At 41.2% G+C, this 21,201-nt stretch overlaps 1 protein-coding gene across 4 annotated transcripts in view; it reads right to left on the reverse strand.

Moving 5' to 3' along the window:
• Positions 1 to 21,201, reverse strand: part of LOC131676782 (elongation of very long chain fatty acids protein AAEL008004) — a 153,058-nt gene that overhangs the window by 66,119 nt on the left and 65,738 nt on the right. Inside the window, exons 1-2 of one of the 4 annotated variants that reach the window (XM_058956088.1) lie at positions 16,278 to 16,415; positions 15,760 to 16,071 (exon numbers count right to left, since the gene is read on the reverse strand). The exons of the other annotated variants lie outside the window; for them this stretch is intronic. The gene's annotated coding sequence lies outside the window, so the exon portion shown is untranslated. Of the gene's footprint in view, positions 1 to 15,759; positions 16,072 to 16,277; positions 16,416 to 21,201 lie in introns of those variants that run through there. 4 annotated transcript variants of the gene reach the window in all.

Consider the following 21,201-nt stretch of genomic DNA (forward strand, 5'->3'; position numbering starts at 1 on the left):
AAGTGTAAAATCCATCATGAACCAGTTTAAAGGAACACTATTCTTTGGAAGAACTGCCAGAAAGAGACGGAAGTTGGACCAGAAAGTGGTATCTTTAATTAGAAAGAATAAATCAATGTAGATTCGTCATTAGGTCAATAAAGCGGGAACGAGTTTCGGAATGATCCAACGTACTAAAAAGTGGAACAACATGAAGACTTATAAAGATCAAAAAATGAGAATTTTTTCAGTCATGTTAAAAAACAAAAAAAAAATCCAGCGAATTCAGTGTTTTTTTTATTAAAAACATTATTTCTCAAAAACAAAACGTCAATTAATATTGGTGAAGGGGCCCTGGTCAGCCGTACGACGCAACTTAGTCGCGATGCTCTCACAAGAGCGCTGGACGACTACAATTCCGGACCCTGATGGTCAACTGCTTCGTATCCTTTCGGTAGATGATCTCCCCCATCGTGAGGGCTCGGTGAATCAAGTTATAGGAGCAGTGATATTTTCGGCCGGTATCACGCAAACTCGTTTCGACCTTGTTATCAAACAACTTTTTCACTGCTTCCTTATTCTAATTCGTCATTATCCTCGCCGGACGGCCGCTACAGGCCTTCTGTTCCACGCTCAGGGATGCCAGAATCCGGTAAACTGTACTCACGGGCACGTTTTCGTCTCGAAAGTGGTCTACCGTAAACTTTTTTTCCACGATGACCATGCGTTTCGTAAAACCGTACAACACACTCGCGGAGTGCTTGCTGTTTCGACGCCATCTTCGATTGAACTGACAGCACCCGAGCGAAAAGAAACATCAGACCCATTTCGAGGGAGTCCATAGAGTAGTTCTCTCGTAGAGAAAAAAATTACGCTCTTTATTTTAATTACAGAAAGGTAATGAATCAAATTTACAGGTGTCCGCAAATATGGATATCTTTTTCGTTGGTATATTGAAATATGAAGCTTTTTTTGCAACAAACAGAAAATAATAGCTTCAGCTTGAGCTTGTGCGACCACCCCTGGCTGCTGCTCCGTTATCGATCTGGACTAGCTGAGGGAATCAGTAGATAATTATGCTTGGGAGTAGCGAAACATCGTTCAATGTGCAACTCCTGGTAATCCTAGTGTTTATTGATCAATACCGGCGCAACTCAGACTCGAACATAGAACGCGGAAGAAAAGGAAAGGAATGTTAGTCCGATACTTGCTTTTGCTAGAAGCCTTATACAATACTACTGCGCATTCCACAAGTATCACGGAAGGAGGATATTTGTTAGTAAGTATAGGGGTGCGATTCTTCATGTTCTAGTTATTTTCCACCAGCCTATTTCCGCCAAAGACCGACACACCAGAGAGATGACTCCACTATCTGGACTAGATATCGACCCATCAATTCATGGACCGGGGACCTACCGCTTTACTTCCCTTCCCAAGGTAGATCTGACCTCAGAAAAATCTCAACGGCCTCGGCTGGGATTGAACCCAGACCAATTGGGATGGGTTACGGTCACACTTACCACTCAACTAGCAGCGCCATCGAACAGAAAATAATATAATTATAGCAAACAAAAACCGGATCTTCCGGAATATAATTACATTGTCGCCTTTGGCTATGGAGTGAGTTAAACCAGCCACAAAAATAATAGTGCCTTTAAACCGGAAAAATATTATTTCGATTAACTTTAAAAAAAAAATCTCTTTGACGGACTGTCTTGTGCTGTAACAGTCATGTACTAAAAGTGAAAACGGATCTTAATCTCAAGGAAATCCTTGCAACATGGCGTTAGAACCAAGATCCTGAATATATGGATGCCGATAAAATTGAGGTGCGCCTACACGACCTAGCTCCACGCATTAGACCACAATACATAAAAGATTTATGTCAAAATACGGAGAAGTCACAAACGCCAGTGGCATTCCCAACGGCATTCGTGTTGTTAAAATGCGGTTGGGAAATAACGCTGCGCACCTTTTGTAACCAGACGGCACATTACGTAAAATAAGGCTCAGAAAACGCTAAGAAAAATCAATCTACTACAACCAGTACCAAAAAATAGTTTTCAGCAGATGGTCAATCAATAACTGATGCGCTTTGTGTATCGAGGCTAACAACGAAATAACAACGATTGGTTTTGTGTCTCCAAACCATGAACCAGCACAATACATGCCGATAAATACGGATTTACAACAGCGACCCGTATGAGCATGAAACAGATAAGAACTTCGAATATCATGAAAGCTGTACCGTTCAGTGCATGGACGTGAACGATAACGTTAGAGAAAAGGGCCCAAGTTGTGGTGGATAACACAGCTAATACATTACCGCCAAGAAAAAGGTTCTCAACAGGCAGCAGAAAAATGCATTCGTAGGACCCTGCTGTGCGCAGTAATTTTTTGCTCGAAAGAATATCCGGAAACACAGCTAAGGTCCCATACCGTCAGTCATGACACCTAGGTGCAAGAAGGAATCTTCCCTATCGTCACTAGGTGACATGACCGTTAGACTAGGTCCTCTGGACTCACCCGAGTGAAAAATGTGCTCGCTAAAAATATTACATTTCGAAATATTTGTTCCATAATAACGGTCGTTCCGCATCGGACAATTTGTCGAAAGAAGCCACTTGAAGCCTTTGATTTTTTTTCTCTTCGATAAAGATTTGATATATTATCGCTCTTCGTGAAAGCCAAACGATTACAAATAGCAAAGCATTCAAACACACATTTTTGCGATTCAATTCGCTTCAGATGTTGATCCGAATCCTAATCCACAGATTTGTCTGCCTGGCATATGCAAAAAAAAAAATAACAATAACATCCACGTGGTTATTTTACTATAAAAATCTTCCGGCTTGTAACAAAGCTGTCACATGGTCCACCAACGGAGGGGACTAAACGACACATAAACTGCGGCAATTTTTTTCGTCGGTCTGCTGCAAGAGTAAATATTCGGACGACGTCGTCAAACATTCTCCTCTCGTCACACGCGCGCTATATTTACACGAGGGGGATTAGGAGGAGGAGAAGTTCAACACGTTCATCACATGGTCCGTGATGATCTCGACGGGCCTCTTCCTTTTTTTTTTTTTTTCATCGCCGCCATATGGTTTATCATCATTGCTAAACGGGTAGCAGCGAGGTGTAACCGTTGATGATGTCATCAATGGGCATGTCTTGCGGGAGAGAGCTTAATCAGTACGATCAGTGAGAGTGTGAGTGAGAGTCTTTACTAGCTGAGTTCCTTCTGGCATGAGAACCAGAAGGGGAATCGATGAGAATGGGGAGGCGGCGCAGATCGGCCCGGCAAGGAAGAGACGAGTAAGGGAAGGTCAGTCTAAAAACTAGCGGCGGCTATTTTGGGATGGACCGGTTAGTCTTCACATTCTCGACGATGCTTTTCTTTCGGGACGTAGACATCAACGTGTCGAAATCCAGCGATGCCCTCATGCTACACTAACTTTCGTGTGAGTGTTCGTGTAATTTTAATTCGTCAGTGCAGTGAAAGTGATTAATCTGTCAATTTGTCAATCTGTCAAAACAAACCTCGAATCGAAACAGCAAATCGCTGGTTCGGTTCCTGGAAACCGCTGAATCCGTACAAAATTCGCAGATCAGATTGTACTTTCGATTCACCTTCTCGAGCACAAAAAAAAATCGAAAGCAGAAACTAAGAAGAAGCAAATACATAAGCACAAACTGGCGGCCGTTTTTGGTTTTGTTCTGCCGCAGGGCAAATCCCAACCGACGACGAGCGTCGTCGCTGGTGGGAATGTGTATGTATGTATGCGCGCATATCTGCGTTCGCACCACCGTGTTGGGTTAGCAAAGGAGAACAGGTTACATAACAACTCGCTGCTTGTTTCTGTTTTCGGGGTCAGTTTGGAACGTGAACTGCCGGTACGATGCTGTCACTTGCTGTTTTTGGTGGTGTCTCCCTTGCGCTCACACTCGCGTTTTTGGTGGGTGTATTTAGCCAATTGTATCGCATAATGGTGGAATTCATTGATGCCAAGAATCGGGGGTTAATCCATTTAGGTAGAGCCTGACGATTGTCTGTTTGTACTATTGAGAAGGTGCGGAAAAGTGAAAGTTCGTTTGGGAGATTGATGAGTTTTATGCTTTTCGAGGAGGACCTACCAATCGGTGTCGTTCAGTTTGCGACGATGGCAATGGGTGGAACTAATCGGAAACTGGTCGTTAGATAACAGTCGAAATTCGATGACAAGCTTTCAAGCAGAAGCCAATAGACTGTTCTGACATAACTATATATATATATATCGATTGCCGTTCAGCTGAAACTTCAAAAAGCACGTGACTGTTCCATTTCCACCGTGATTACTTTTTATATAGTTTCGGTTTCTCTTCGTGGCTATGCCACTGGTTGAAACCATATCATCACATCGCCTGCCCAAAGGCAGGTCTCCTTGTTCGGAACAGAAGGGGCACTGGAAAGAAAGTGACTTTTTCTTCTATCCAATCGAAAACTGCTGATGCCCTAGATTGGAACATGATCGCATAAAAGTCTATTTCAGGCGAACGACAAGTTTGATGCTTAGTGCGAATAAGCATTTCAATATTTGCACCAACAAATCATTTGTATAGCATGAAAGTTATTCACCAGCAGCTCAAGTCGGCAGTTGTTGAGAGTACATTTGCCGAAAAATTTAACGATTACCCTTAAACTAGTAGCCGCCACTCGAATTGCTCCAACGGTCAAACAATAACAATAAACTTGTGTTCTCCGAGCGGTTCACTCCCCCAACTCAAGGCGACCTACATTCCTACCTGAATATCCTAGCTGACATTGCGTTCGGATAAAGAAGAATTGTGAAAAAGAGAAGAGAAGGATTTTTTTAGCGTTTTCGATCAATGAAAATAACCGGAGCAAATAAAACCTTGAAACAATTAAAATTGAACTTCGATCGTCTTTAGTAAGTTTTACCAATGCTTAAATTCTCCAAAATATCGTTTCTCCGTAATTGGTTTTGCTTGTTCAACAATTTCAGACATTTTCGAACAAGTCACAAACTTTCCAACCGCTTCCATCGACAGACCTCTCGGCTATCAGCGCCACCATCAAAGCAGGCGCGAGAGTGTGTGGCGCCATCTGATTTTTCCTCACACCTCTTTTTTACTGGTTGATTATATCAGAACGTCGGGCATGCCTGTCTGTGTCTATCCGTGGTCGCAGCACTTGTTGACCTCTGTTCCCTTCGGTCCCGTTCCTTCTTCCAACGGACGTATTCTGTCGCGTGCTGCTGCGGTGGCGTGAGCTCGCGTGGTTTCGGGGGTTGCTACCGACGCTGGTGCCAACGTGTAGAACTAATTCGATTAATTGGATTTACTGACTCGTTTGTGAGTTGGATTGGAAAAGAGGGCGCTTGCTGTGCGAACAAAGAGAATGCCGTGGTTGGGTGGGTTGCATAATTATTGGGGTGTAGGTTTTGACTGTTTTCTGGAGGCGCGTGGTTTTCCAGGGCTCTGGCGCGATGGAGACGCAATGTAAAGATCGTTTTTTCTTCTCTTGGCTTTTGTATTTGACTCACACCATCATCGAACCCAGCAAAAAGCTATCGTTCCTTTTGAATTGCTTATCACCAGCACCCTATCACGCTTCCTGTTCGGGATAAGAAAGCACTCTAATTGGTGGTCTTGTGTAGTAGCAAGAAAAACAGTTTCCACCGGTCGGAATAAAACGCTATCTGTCTGCCGGAACGTGCTTCCTGTGTCCGGAGGGAACGTGCTACGCATTTAATTCGCATATAACCATTCTGTGTCTCATGGACAGACCTTACTGCTATCCTTTTTGTTGGCAGGAGGCATGAGCCACCCTATTGTCGTTAGACATTCAAGAGTGTACAAGGACGATAGCTTCCTATTTTCAGCTCAGTCATTTACATGCAACCGAGTTTTGTTTATGGGACGACCGACAGAAGGTCTTAGATGATTTTGCTAGAATTTCTGAACGGGTTCAAAAGAAAATTTGGAAGCTGGGATCAATGCATCCAACCCCTCCAATTTTTTGAGGAGTTGTCCTACAGAAGCTGTTGAATCACTCACTACAATGGCAGATGAAATGGGAAATGTAACCTACTTACACACCGCACAAGGCCAATTGCAGTGTGCCATGATTCTGATTTTTGATATTGAGTGTAGGGTTCAGATGTGCAGTCGTGGGCACTATACGATCACACGGGAATGAGCGATTATATGTGGGCGCTTGAAATCGTATTAATCAGATTATAAGTGTTATAGCGTTCACTAAGTTATCGGGGGGGTCATCGCGTTCGCAAAATCTTGGACGTAGTTGTGCGTGGACAATTGCATGTTCGTCTTTTTGTATCATCGCAAACGGCTCGAGCGTTTGATTCGAGTGTGTATCTTCGTCGCAAGCGGTTGACTCTTGTAGAGCTCCCTTCGAGTCGGTTAATTTTTATCATTTTCGTCGCAGTTTACTGCCTCCCGGTTATCGAAAGTGTCAATAAGGGTGCAATTCAACGATTATAGAAAGTAAAGTGGCTTATAAAAGCATTTTCGGCATATTTTTGACTGACGCGAGTGGTGACAGTTTGTGAAAATCGAATTCCGGCAAATGAAAAAATATCTTTACCTCGCATTACGGGCCGTCGATTCCCGATGCAAGGGCAATAAAAGTGCACAGAAAACATCTAGGAACACAGTGTAAATTCTAAAAATAGTGAAAAATGGCTTTTCAGAGAAAAAAAATCAATCCGAAAAGTGAAAAAAATACGGCAATAAGAAAAATTAGCATATTCAAATAATTGGCGTTTTACCAGCGACTAGCGACTACCAGGTGTCGCCCCAAAATTCTTCACCCGAAAAATAGGTGGCAAACCAGCCGGTCGGGGCTCAGCTAATTTCGTCCGCGTCCCTTGTCACCTATTTTTATTGGGTATTTCATAGGCGGTGCTATCTTTGGAAATGAGCATGCATGCATCGCTTTCAAAATTGTTTTGTTCGATTTCCGTATTTGTACAGCAAAACTATACAAGAAAAAAGTTAAAGGGAATAAACAATCCTGCGTGAAAAAAACGTTGACAAAAAAGCTTTTTACAAAAACACCCAGATTGCGACGTATTTAATCAATACCTTTGTCCGTGTAGAATGAGGCCTTTTCGATCCTGGACGTCCACTTCCGTCTTTAAATCGTTGCTTACATCGACAGACAAATTTTCTATTTACACCGAGCAACTTGGTTATGTCTCCAACGGATTTGATGATGGTTTTCACTGTCTTGTGATAACCGGAAGCCGCCAGTATAGTTTTGAAAATGGCGTCAATCATCAATTTTCGTCTTCTGCTGACCACCTTCTTTCAAATGACACCCATATTGATGATGGTTTGCATTGTTCTGTCGTAATATTGTGGCATCAATCATCATTTTCAGTTTTCTGCAGAACACTCATATTGATGCTTGTTTTCACTGTTTTGTGGTAACCGGAAGCCGCCATCTTAGTTTTGAAAATGACGCCATTCATCAATTTCAGTCTCCTGCTAACCACTTCCTTTCAAATGAATTTTATATTGATGATGGTTTTCACTGTTTTGTGATAACCAGAAGCTGCTTTCTTGGATTTTTAAATGGCGTCAATCATCAATTTCCGTCTTCTGCTGACCACCTTCTTTCAAATGACACCCATATTGATGATGGTTTTTATTCTGTGGTAACCGAAAGCCGCCTTCTTTGATTTGAAAGTGGCGTCAATCATCAATTTTAGTCTTCTGCTGACCACCCACTTTCAAATGAGACTCATATTGATGCTGGTTTTCACTGTTTTGTAATAACTGGAAGCCGCCATCTTAGTTTTGAAAATGACGCCATTCATCAATTTCAGTCCTGCTAACCACTTCCTTTCAAATGAAAATGGTTTTAATTGTTCTGTGGTAACCGGAAGCCGCCATCTTTGATCGTTAAACGGTGATATAACATAGTTCTCACAAGTCTCCTATCTCTTGTTTCCACTCGATCCAGTCAATAATGATAAGTTTTTCTAGGCATCACTCCCAGAACCGGCTGTTCAAAGTTCAAATTGTCGTTAAGAAAACATACGATACTCTCGGTAGCCGGCTACCCAGAGTTTAAAAACAACCTCAAAAACCAAACAAGATCTTTTCTTTTTCGAATGATTGGGTACTCGAACAACTAGATAAGGAACTATTGTTTACAGGTCGCATCGCTTGCTTGGAGCGAAATCTAAGCCTAATACACTTCAAAAACTCCGACTTCGCGACACCTATGGAAGAGTCTGGTGGGTTGTCGTCCTCCCGTTACGTAGGCGCAGGTGTCAACACTGCTCATCTACTTTGTCCTTTTTTCTTTTCTGGTGAACGATGGAGCCACCACCTTTATTTTCATAATGGTGTCAATATATTCAATGTTTGTCGTTTTCCGAGATGTCGCATGCAAGCTTGGAGTGTCGATTTACAAGAAGGTGGTGACTTCAAATCGGTGGTGACGATAGGGAAAACGAGTCGGTCAGAAGCTGTACATGACGAAATTTGATTGCGTGGTGCACAATGGCGAAACCTACGTCAAGGTAGGATTTAGATAGCTTTCTAGATAGGAATATTGTACGTCGACTGGAAGAAAAAAGGGGGCAGAGATTTTCAAACACATTAAGCTGTCGATATTCGTGAAGAAATATCTCGTATGGCAGGCCATCTGTTGCCAGTCCTCAAGCAGCACAATTGTTCAGTTCTATTTTGGCCGGATTACGGGATAAAAGTCGTGGAGTGGTATGTCGCGAACAACGTCCAGGTTGTGGTGCCCAAAGGCGAGAACCCTCCCAACACGAAACATATTGGGCAATCGTCAAGTGGAAACTCATGAAGGCGCGAAAGACAGTTGTCAGCGAGATGCAATTCAACGCATACTGGCGAGGAAAGTGGCCGAAAGGCTGTGTAAACTGCAACTGATTTATTTTTTTAATAAAAAGTTTTACCGATTTACACACAGTCTTACTTGGTCAATTTTTGATCACTGATTAATATTGTTTATAGCCGACTGTTTTTCTTTGCATTTTTTCTTGTGAAATACGATTGTGAACTCGGTACCCGTTTATGATTGTAGCATCATTTTTTCCGCAACTGCTTCCTTAGATGAACTTTTTGGTGATATCTAACGGGGAAAACAGATCAAAATGGTGAGTGAAGTGCAATCAATTATGTGAAAAAATTCCCCCAGAGGCAAGATTCGAACCCGCAACCTTCGAGACTCCTGCCCAAAGCATTAACTCTTATGCTGTCTCTGGGATATGATGACACGTCCCAGAAAAAAATATGATTATGATAATCTCACTGACCGCCTGATTGATTTATCCAAATTGTAACGAACCAAGCAGCAAGCAAATACCCAGCTTATAGAAAAAACAACTATCAATAGTGGCCGTCGTTAGTGACCGTCATACGCAAAAAGTTGAAACAAAATTGACCATCTCCGACTATTGGCTTGGGGCCCCTCCGGTTCAAATGACCTGTAGCCTTTGATTTTTTTCTTTTCTATTTGTAAGACCCACGTTGCGTCCAACCATAATCCAAGGTTGGCCAGTTCAATTTCTTCTTTCAAAGCTGCCTCACCGGCCCGAAGATCATCATCTTCTTCTTCATCGACACGGTTACGATGATTATTTATTACTACTATTAAATACTACGACCACTATCACTACCACTCACATTTAAGTGATCAACGCATGCGACTGCACTTGGTCACACACCGTTCAGCAGCGGATAGGATCGGGGAGAATTTGAGAAGGGAGGCAAACGGAACCCCGCCTCAATTATACAATTGTTAGTTTTAGCCTCCGCTCGATCGGATCGGTTGGTTGTGCGCTGCACACTCATATATTAAAGTATGTATCCAGCAGAAGAAATCAGCTGAGAAGTTTGCCGCTTTATCCAAACGCAGACGCAAAAATCTGTAAGTCCGAAAGCGCGACCTGGCGGCTGTTCTTTTCTTTTCTTTTTTTTTTGGAACCCATTAGCTATCCGTTAGCACGTTTACACGATTGGAATCTATTTTAAGAGGCGTTCGGCGGGACCGTCGTCGTCGCCTCGCCGGTGTTTTGCCAGCGCGCAATCTCGTCATAGTCACCCGGCACCGTTTCGTATTTACCTCTCTATACACATATTTATATACATATAAAGTCGCACTTTCAAAGGTTATTCATTCGAGGAGGCTATGCTTTTTGAATATTTGCAGTGATTATGAGTGTTGCTGTCTTTGGGGTGTTGTGAACAGAAGTTTTATTTTTTTTTTGTTTCTTTTTTCGCGAGCGTCGTTTCGGTGTCATCGAAAGTCATCGCATCCTTGGATGGGGCGCGGTGCGAGTGGTTCGCCGTTGTGCGAATGGCTAGAATCGAAGTGTATGTAATGGAGTAATGGCGACACTGTCTGAATTGGAACAATAATTATCTGTCAGTGTCATTACGAAAACGAGCAAACGACTTCACAAATCCACGGATTTGAAAGGTCGCTTTGTCGTGTAGAATGACACTGGCACAAATTGTCCCTTTTACTTGACAGTTTCGTCACTCTTCTTACATAACCTCTAGTAAGAATGAACGCATTTTTCAAAACCCGTTAGTTGACCGTGTAGCGCCGAGCAGGCTGATTTTCAATCATTCCATTCAAGATTTAATTGTCAACTGTCAATGGAAAATAAATAAAATGATAGAGAACTACTTTAACATTCAGAGCATGATGATAGGTTTGAATGCCTCACATTATTCAAAGTACAGATTGCAAATCAATTCTGTTCTATACGAGCTTGTTTTGCATGAGCAGCGCAAAACCTGTTCGAACTTCGTCGTAAACAAGCAAAATGAATGAACTGCCTTCCGGCAAGCGACTCTTCTCACGGATTCAGGCTTAACTAATGTGCCGTCGAGAACAATATTTCCGTGTTCAAAAAGTTACTGCCAACCCCAGTCACTGGATTAATCGGGAAATTACGAGTGAGCGCGTTTTGCGCAGATAGCAGCGGCGAGTAGTGGAATGTGTGATCTAAGTCGAGCCTTTATCGAGGTCTTCAAGTCAGTTGCCATATTTATAGGTTTTTTTATTTCAAAGTTTATTGTCACTCTTGGCTTTCTCAATAATACTAATTGGTATGTTATGGAAGGTGGAATACCTTATTTATATCGGCTAACTTGGAAAGGAATTCAAATGTTCAATCATTATTGTCTGGTGGATCAGCTGGTTTGCTCACAAGAAACAAGATCCGGTCAAAATATGACACGGTCGCCATGTTGCCCGTTCAGATGCAAAAGAACGCTCACTCTTAGTTTTTCATGAGAAGTGAGAAAGCGTTTTTGTTTATCAATTGACCATTTTTGCCGATCCAGTCACAAGCGCAATTCGCTTGCCAAACTTCTTTTTTTTATTTTTCAACAACTTTTGAAAATTGTTTAATTTGTAACCAGTAGACGTAAAGTGTTCTTAAGAAAGGGCAGTTTTATGTCAGTTTTGGCATTTAATTGCTCAGTTTTGGTATATGGCAGCAGGGAACAATCGCATGGTTCGGTGGCACAAAATTCCTCTTGAAATTCGACCACTTCTGCTTTTCGATACAGATGCGAAAGTCGCCTGCTCAACCGCATAATAGACAATGGCTGGAATTGGCGTAGAAATTATTTAGGGATCAGTTAGACACTTCCTCGATCCAGTGCAGTTGCAGGAAATATCTTTCTTATTTTCACTTGCAGTGATTAACTGATGTATATAGAGCCTCCTAGTAGGGGAAAATAGAAGTTAGTGGGGTTTCTCCATGTAAATTGACGAAAAATCACATACAAACTTCGAACGCGTTGATTCGGCTAGGCTAGACTTGTTCGATTTGGCTCAAATTTGGAGCAGACACTCCTGGTGGGACTAAGAATCGACTCTCGGGTGGGTCAATTGAGTATTCAAAAATCCGTATTTTGTTGGGCCGTCTAATGAACAGGTATTCTTGAAATTGGATGTACAGTAGGACCTGTCGCCTTTCATCTCAGGGGCTAAACGTGTGTACAATTATGGATAATACTAAGCATTGCCGGTCAGTGGGAGAGGGACCTGGATCCACTGAGAGGTGGCGAGTTTTGCTAGGATATATTGGGGTTTAGGCAGCGTTTGACTCTACACTCAATTCCCATCATCGCTGTTTCTGATAACAAATTTCAACTGACGGTGATTAATTGCACCTGAAACAGTCGATTTTACTGCTCGGAAACTGATAGCTCCAGCGGGTATTGATATCCACGTTCTGAATTTGTTTCGCTTGCCTAATTAGACTAAAGTATCCACTAATAATCGAATGTTTTAAATGAACGTTTCGGAGGTTGCGCTGTATTTTATAGCGTCTCCTGCAACGCATACATTTTGGGTTCCTCATATCTCTTTGGGAGAGGTCAGCTTTCAAAAAAAAATATCCATCCATATTTGGAAATAAAGCCGTTGACAAATAACAATCGCCCCGATCGAATGTAAACGGTAAGACACAGTTACTTTCATTGTTGCTGCTTTGGTGATTATTTGGATGTTTGTTTGTTGGTTGAGCGTGATGAGTGAATGGTTGTTGATTTTAAATTTTGCCATTGGATGGAACATTTATTGAAAATGAAAATGGAGTTCAAAGTCACCTTTATACAGTTGTATCACACACGGAATTCTACCCGGGTTACCGAGCTTACAACACCAGATAGAAGACATTATCAGTCCTCAGGCAATGTTATGTGAAAATCGTTCCAGTTTTGTAATCGGAAGAAACACTACGGAGAGTCCCACACAGAAGTCATCATGGAAAATCCGATCTACTGTAATCAAATCCAACGTACAGTCGTCAACACCATCAGATCGATTATAAACGGTTGCCCAACCACTTACATCTGTTCAGAGTTGCGCTAAGAATTAGCTGATATATAATGAAACCCAAAAAAATAATGAAATTGATACCAGAAGCCTCCAAGACCCGAAGTTGACTACATTAATAGTAAAAGAAAACTGCAATAATGTGATTTACCTCTACCTAAGCCAATGCTAGAAGCAAATAAAGCCATTGACTAATAATAATCGCTTCGATCGAAAAAGAACGATAAGACACTGTTACTTTCATTGTTGCTTTGGTGATAGTTCGTCTGTTTGTTGATGGTTGATCGTGATGAGTGAGGCCCTGCAGTAAAGTGGGAATAGACTTCTGCTCAACATAGTGATTGTTGATTTTAAACTTCACCATTAGGAGGAACATTTATTGAACATGAAAGTGCAGCTTAGGCTTACGAAAATCGCCTTTATACAGTTGCATCACATACAAAATTCTGTCTGGGTAACCGAGTTTACAACGCCAAATAGGAAACAATAGCAGTTCACAGGCAAAGTGCTGTGAATATCGTTCCAGTTTTCTAATCGGATCAAACCCTACGAAATTCCCGCACAGAAGCCGTCATGAAAAATTCAATCCGCTGTAATAAATCCAGTACATAGTCGTCAACACCATTCAGATCAATTGCAAACGGTTGCCCAACCACTAACATCTGTTCAGAACTGCGCTGAAAACTAGCGGATATATGAGGGAAACCAAAGAAATTAATGAAATTGATACCAGAAGCCTCCAGGACCCAAAGTTGACTACATTAATTGATTGAAAAGTGCAACAATGTGATTTACCTCTTCTCAAGCCAAAGCTGGAAGCAAATAAAGCCATTGACAAATAATAATTGCCTCTATCGAAAATAAACGATAAGGCACTGATACTTTCATTGTTGCTTTGGTGGTCGTTTGTCTGTTTGTTGTTGTTTGATATGAGTGAGGCACTGTAGTAAAGTGGGAATAGAATCCTGCTCAACATAGTGGTTGTTGATTTTAAATTTTGCCATTAGGAGGAACATTTATTGCAGATGAAAATGGAGCTTAGACTTACGAAAGTCTCGTTTACACAGTTGCATCACACACGAAATTCGGCCTGGGTAACCGAGTTTACAACGCCAAATAGGAAACATTAGCAGTTGCATCACACACGAAATTCGGCCTGGGTAACCGAGTTTACAACGCCAAATAGGAAACATTAGTTTCGTAGGCAACGTGACGTGAATGCCGTTCCAGTTTTCTAATCGGAAGAAATCCTACGGCATTCCCACATAGAAGCCGTCATGAAAAATTCGATCTACTGTAATAAATCCAGTACATAGTCGTCAACACCATCAGATCGATTACGAACGGTAGCCCAACCACTCACATCTATTCAGAGTTACGCTGAGATTAGCCGATATATGAGGGAACCCAAAGAAATTAACATATTGATATCAGAAGCCTCCAGGACCCGAAGATGACTGCATTAATAGTAATAGAAAAGTGCAACAATGTGATTTACCTCTTCTCAAGCCAAAGCTAGAAGCAAATAAAACCATTGACAAATAATAATTGCCTCTATCAAAAATGAACGATAACAAAAACTTTCGTACTTCTGGGACATCAGTTACAACCTGTCATTTTAACTGTACATACAAATTGTGTCATTTTTTAATTTGTTGTCTAACCTCCAAGTAGGTCTGATGAGATGAATTCTAAACACAATGTGTGAAATCTCTCTGATGTTTCTAAAAATTCGTAGAACGTCCCTGAAGCTTGTAGACTTCATTTGTATGTAGTGCCCACACAAACAACTTTGCTGAAGTTCGTAAAACTGGCCTAAGCTACATAGAACTTCTGTAATTTTTGCAGTGATGTCCTTGAAGCCCATCAAACTTTACAAAAATTCGAACCTTTTCTTTAAAATGTACTAAATTAAACAAAGAACATTGTTAAATAGCAGGTGTACGTGTACGTCTGCCCAGAGATTTTTAGTTATGGTGTAAACAGCATTTTTCAAAATGCCTGCTAAAGATTTACTGTCACATACCCAATTTTAAATATTTTGCTAAAAAAAATTAGAAAAATGTTCAAATATTGCACTATTGTATAGAAATTGACTGAAAAGACCAACACTCTCCATATCGCAATTTTTTTAACGATCTTTTTTCACCGAAACTACGGCCAAATTATATGAAGTGATTTTTGTTGCACTTTACCCGAAAAGCTACAACACAAGCATCACCTGCCGTTGGGCCCGAAAAATCACCCGGATTCGAAACCAGAAACAGGCTAATCCCGATAAGTACCAGTCCATTTGCACGATTTCTCATCGCAGACGCGATAAGAACCCGCCGAAATTCGCTTCCAAAACCCTCTTCCATCGAATGTCCAATTTGGTTATCTAGCTGGAGCACCACTGATTTCACGTTTCGTAATGTTCCGCAGGAACTTAACGCGCCTGTTGTTATCATCATCATACGTTATATCGTTATCAGTCAATCCCGCGCGCGACAAAATCCCGAACCGTAGCAGTCCCCGTGGTTTGCTGCTGTGCGCGCTATGCCGAGGTGTATGACCTAATTTTTGCGACTAAACACACAATCATCATCCGATCACGTCACTCGACCTCCCTTTCTATCTCGAGTTGGCCAAACGGCCCCTCAAGCTCTTCAGTTCCCTCCATCCCGCGTCTCATTAGCCGAGCAGTCGATTTCGTTTTTGTTTTATCTTCGAATTTTGGAGATTTACAAAGCGAAGCGAACGAAAAAATAAAATAAAAAAAAAACCTGCCCCATCAGAGGTTACATAACCCGCACATTGCTGGTGATGAGAGGTGGTGGACATGGGGAAGGTGGTGGCGTAGCCCCATTCGGCAATGTCCAAACTATCTTCTTCAGCACCATTCGGTGCCGAAAGTCGCTAGCGATATTCACCTTTGGTCTCCAACTGTCGATTTGCGGCTTGCTTGGAAGACTTCGCGTAGGTTCAGAGCCCCAGATACGGCCTCTTCTATATCCTCCAAATGGCAGTTCGCACTACTTACTGGCACTAAACTATACTAATTATGATTAACGCTCTCAGCTGTTTACATGCACTGGTTCGATGCAGTTTTCTGGCAGTTAAACGATAAGTTTCGTTTCCCCTAACGGGCACGCCGAAACGAGACTAAACTGTGCCTCTTGGCAACAAATCACTCCACATGGCACTCGACGAAACGGTTACAAACTAGATTGCACGATGACCCACTACAAAAACAAAAAATAAAAGCAATACTTTTCACGAACGGTTCAGTACACTTTCAACATGATCGATCACAGCAACCTTGCACGGACAAAATGGAAAAAAAAACTTCAACCAGGAGAGCTCCCGCCTGGTTTCTCCGGAGTACACGCACTGCCACGGTAGGTTCTAGCTCTGGTTCTATTTATCCCCCACGGTTCCCAGCACATACGCGATAAGCATGTGTGTTGCGTTTGCCCCCTTCTTGAAATGCACAACGACTGTGGACAGGAAAACCGCGCCGCGAAACTATAGCACTGTAACTCTAGGGGATACGATCCGAACACGCTGACAATTGAAAGTTTACTAAACTAAACTTGAGCTAAACGGCTAGTGCACAGGCGACGATGACGACTACGACTACGACGACGGTACGCGAGAGTCCCCAATCAAATAGGTACGGCACGACCGATTGAACGGCGATGTGGAGACATATCGTGCCAAACACAAACACTCACACATACACAAACTCTAGCAGCGGGTTATAGAAGAAGGGAGTGACACTCATGGGCGGCAGTTCTCACCCGACTCGAGTCTACTAATGATCGCCCTGTTTCAAATCAACAAAAATAATATCATAAACAAAGTGAGAGAGTGTGAGAGTGAGAGTCACTGGTGACACTCATTTGGCGTAAGATAAACAACAGCAAAAAGAACGCTTGCATTTGATCAATTTTTGATAGACTTGCAACGCCTGCTGTTGCTGCACAGCTAACTGTTACGCTTCACCACCAATAGATGTGAATGATGGTGCGCGATCGACGCGATGCAAAATGAGTGCAATTGCGAGAGGTACATGATCGGGTGCATGGGTGAGGTTAGAGCGGCTCTAAGATCGGTTGACACTGTAGGGTCAATCGTTCATTTTGACCGTGTTAGAGACGATGTTACAGTATTTCGGTAATTCGTCTGCATAAACTCTTTAATACGAATGACAGAAGTTACGTGAAAATTTTGAAATTCTCGTTTTGGAGTAGAACGATGATTCGAATCGAGCATCCCGATTGTCACTCATGCGTTAAAGAAGTCTATCTAGACAACAATTTCAAACGGATAGGGGTTACTATACGGAATAGAGTAAGACTGGGCTCAACACCCTTGGTGTGTTATTTCTAGCAAAAAAAAGCTCATACTTAAGTCGAATGATTTATCGCGTAACGCGAAGCTTGTTTTATCACTCCTCTTCGGCTTTTTGCTAGACAGAAATATTCCAGACCAGACACACACGGCTCGGGGCGAAAAACTGATGTCGGAGGTGCTGATATATGCAACAGGTTTGTTGGGGAATTTTTTGGTGCGTTTGCATCGTAAAATAGCACGACGTGCCATGGTACCCTCAAATTTAATATAAATAAAAACATCATTTAGAATATTGAAGCATTGTCCGCAATTATTCGGTAAAAATGCAATTCACCCATTCGAAGGCTATCATAACACGAATCAAGCCAACAAAAACAATGCAACTTCCAGTGGTTATTGCTGCATGCGTTTTCCTATTCAAGTTTACCAAACACGTCCGTCCGCCAGCATCACTTCGTCCGAGTTTACACAACGCCACGGTCGGCACCACCCTGGGCTAGGACTGGACTACTGACATACCTCCCCGACCGCAGCAACACAGCAGGCGGCGCGCGTGGATACTACACAAACACAACACTGAACACAAATCAGGGTCGCGATGTACGCTCGCGAGAAAACATCTCACCATCGTCTTCAGTGTTGATATTTTCTACAAGTTTATTTTTTTTGTTTGTTTTTTAAGTTGAAAAGCTCCTCGGTGTTGTTGATTAATTCATGGTTGCATTGGTCACACCGACTAACCGATATATTTGGCTAATTGGGTGCAGGGTGGATTGTTGCCGATTGGTCGGACGTTGGATAAAGCGGCAACCGGAAGATCAGGGTTTCTCGTTATGAAGTAATCGGTGCCGAATATTGCAAAAAATGACTGAAATAGAGTACCTAAAGTTGAAGGCATCTCAGCGACAATGAATTGCTATAGTTTCTCTTGGGAAAATGGCGACCGTTCATTCATTGACATGCGATATTGAAATTCCTCTATGCATCCCAAAGTCATGACTCAGTGTTCGAACGTTCGCTCAGCACAAGTGGATTTTTTCTTAGGTCGATAAAAAAAACTTATTGCCATCTAGCGGTGGATAGCTGTGCTGATGTGTTAATTACGGTTACCAATGTTGTGGCATGCAGGGTTGCCAGACCTAACAATTTGTCGGAAGTACTACCAATTTTGGACTGCTTACTGATTCACAGACAACCGAGGTAAAACTGACGATATTTTTTTTTAATTCATTGTGGAATCTGCGTTCGACTTCGTCTCATCAGTACCCGACAATACGTTAAAGCCGGGCTATTTTCATATTCTTACTGAAAACTACGGTTATTTTCCATTCGACATTTTTTTCATTTTTTTTTCGATGCGCAATTTGTCATTTTCGTGCTTCAGTATTTCACAATGCTTTGTCAACATCACGTTTTTGGAACGTGAATACCACCCAAGCTAGCTTCTCATCTTCTTTATTACGTGCATCAATAGTACTGTATTGTCGCCTTCGGCTGCACAGTGAAATTAACCACCTACAGAAAACACAATTTCGATTCAATTCAAGCAAACTCCTGTAAGATCTACAGTACATGAGGTAGAACAGTTACTGTGAAGTGAATATGTAGACTTAACTTAAGGAAGAGAAATACGTACAGTTACACCACGTGAGAAATTGTGCATTGAGAACGTTTGACAAGTTAAGCTCAGGCAGAAAACTTCTTTGTGAAGAACAACATGTAACACGGTGTCGAACATGACAACGTTAAAACTAAAATCCTTGAATATACGGATGACGATGAAATTGAAGTTCGTCTACACCACGCACTAGACCCAAACACCTTAAAAGATTCAAGTCTTAACACAGAGAAGTGGAATACTTGAAAAAAAGAACATTGTAACATTGTCTTGTAAAAGAGCTTTAGATTCCAACATGCTAGTTCTGTTTCTTCCAAACGGCACATAATAAGGGTAATGTGCCGAGGACTTCAAGAAAAATCAACCTACTGCAACCAACACCAACAAAAAGCCCGCAACATAAGCTACTAAAATATAGTGAAGTAGCCAACCACTATCTTGAAAATTACTGCCGGTATCAACAAAAAAATAACAAGGTTTGCGCCTAGTATCTCCAAACCAATATCCAGTACAACCGGTAAAAAAGCAATGGTGGCATGAAAAATAGTGTGATGAAAACAGAAACGGTGCTTTAATGAGGATGTATTCTAATCGATACGACCTTGCAAAATATTAATTGTGAAGAGCTCAATGAATAGTTTAACGGAGCTCTTTTACACATTTGAAATAATAAAAATTTCGAAATGGGTCTACTAAACGGACTTTTTAGGACAATCTAGAAATACGATACTACGAAAGTCAGTGTACAAGCTTCCCGAATCTAATTCATGTCTAAAGAGTTCTAAAAGATTATGGAAAGTGCGATAGTAGGATCGTTGGAGAGAGAGAATCCGCGAGCTCAAGACAACCACTAATCCACGAGTCTGAGTGTACTAGAATCCGAGAGTGATTCCAAGTAATCAACCAAGATCGAGAGTTGAAAAGCTCGGCAGTTGAAGAAGCCGAGATTCCAAAGCCTTAGAAAATACAAGAATCCAAGACATCAAGAATCCAGGTCCTCTGCGAGTCCAAAAAAATTAAAACATTTTTATTAAGTATGAGACAAAGACAGTTCGAGAATCTGCGAGTCCGATGATACAAAAGTTCAAGATTCCGTGACTCTGATAATAATTAGAAAAGCGAAGAATCCTCGGACTCTTCAACAGTTTGAGAATCTGAATGCCTGAAAGTTTGAAACTCCAAGAGTCGGGATGTTTGAAAGTTTTAAGATTGTTTGGGACTCCAAAAGTTCGATTATACGGTAGGCTCGAGAGTTAAAATAAGTCAGGTCGGAAGTTCAAAATTTTTTGGAAAGGTCCGGATTTCGAAAGCTCGAGATCCCAAGTATCCAAAGAGAAACCAAAACCCATTTACAGATAATCCAAAAACACACAGAAAATGTTCAAAGCATATTCAAGTCTATTTAAACCCTAAAGCATTATAAAAAAGCTCGAAAAAATCCTAGATATCAAGAGAATAAAAACAGCTCGAGAATAGTTCAAGTGACCAAAAACTAAAAAAAGACTAAAAAAACAGCAGCTCAAAACTATTTGGAATAGATTCTAAGAATCGCAAAAGAGCTTAGAACAAAACTACTAGAATCCTAAATAAAATTAAAAAGGTTTCAAAAACTAAAGAATTGGAATGGTTCTAATCAATTTAAAACGATTCAAATCAAAAAATCAGATAAAAATTTGAAGATTGTTCAAACAGAAAGCAAAAATTTTTGGAATGTCAAAGTCCCAAAAATTAGGAAAACAGCAGAAAAAAATAAATTAAAAAATGTCCTAAGACATAAAAGATTACAAAATGAAACTAAAAAGGTTAAGAAACACTGACCTGCTGCACATGATCCAGAAACAAAGAAATTGTTCGACGACGGAGTAAAAAATACAGGAATGCAAGAGGCAGAACGGAAGACGAAAATCAGAATACACAAAGCGAAAGACAAAACTACAAAAAACGACCAAAAGACAAACGACAAAAAGATGAAAAGATAAAAAGACAAAAACAAGAACACAAAAACACAAAAAGAAAAAGCAACAAGACAAAAAGATAAAAAGACAAGGATAAACAGGCAAAGGGACAAAGTTGAAAAGACAAACGGCAAAAAGATAAAAAGACGAAACAGACAAAAACACAAAAAGACAAACAGACAAAAAGACTGAGACAAAGGGATAAAAGGACAGAAAAACGAAAAACCAAAAAGACAAAAAGACAGGGACAAAAACACAAAATGACGAAAAGAAACAAGGACAAAAAGACGAAGAGACAAAAAGACAGACAAAAAATACGAAAAACAGACAACAGACAAAAACACAAAAAACCAGAAAGATAAAAAGATAAAGACAAAAGGACCAAAATACCAAAAGACAAAAATACGAAAAGACAACAAGACAAATACAAAAAGACCAAAACA

The sequence above is a fragment of the Topomyia yanbarensis genome, chromosome 1, assembly GCF_030247195.1.
Source record: "Topomyia yanbarensis strain Yona2022 chromosome 1, ASM3024719v1, whole genome shotgun sequence".
NCBI classification, from domain to species: Eukaryota; Metazoa; Arthropoda; class Insecta; order Diptera; family Culicidae; genus Topomyia; species Topomyia yanbarensis.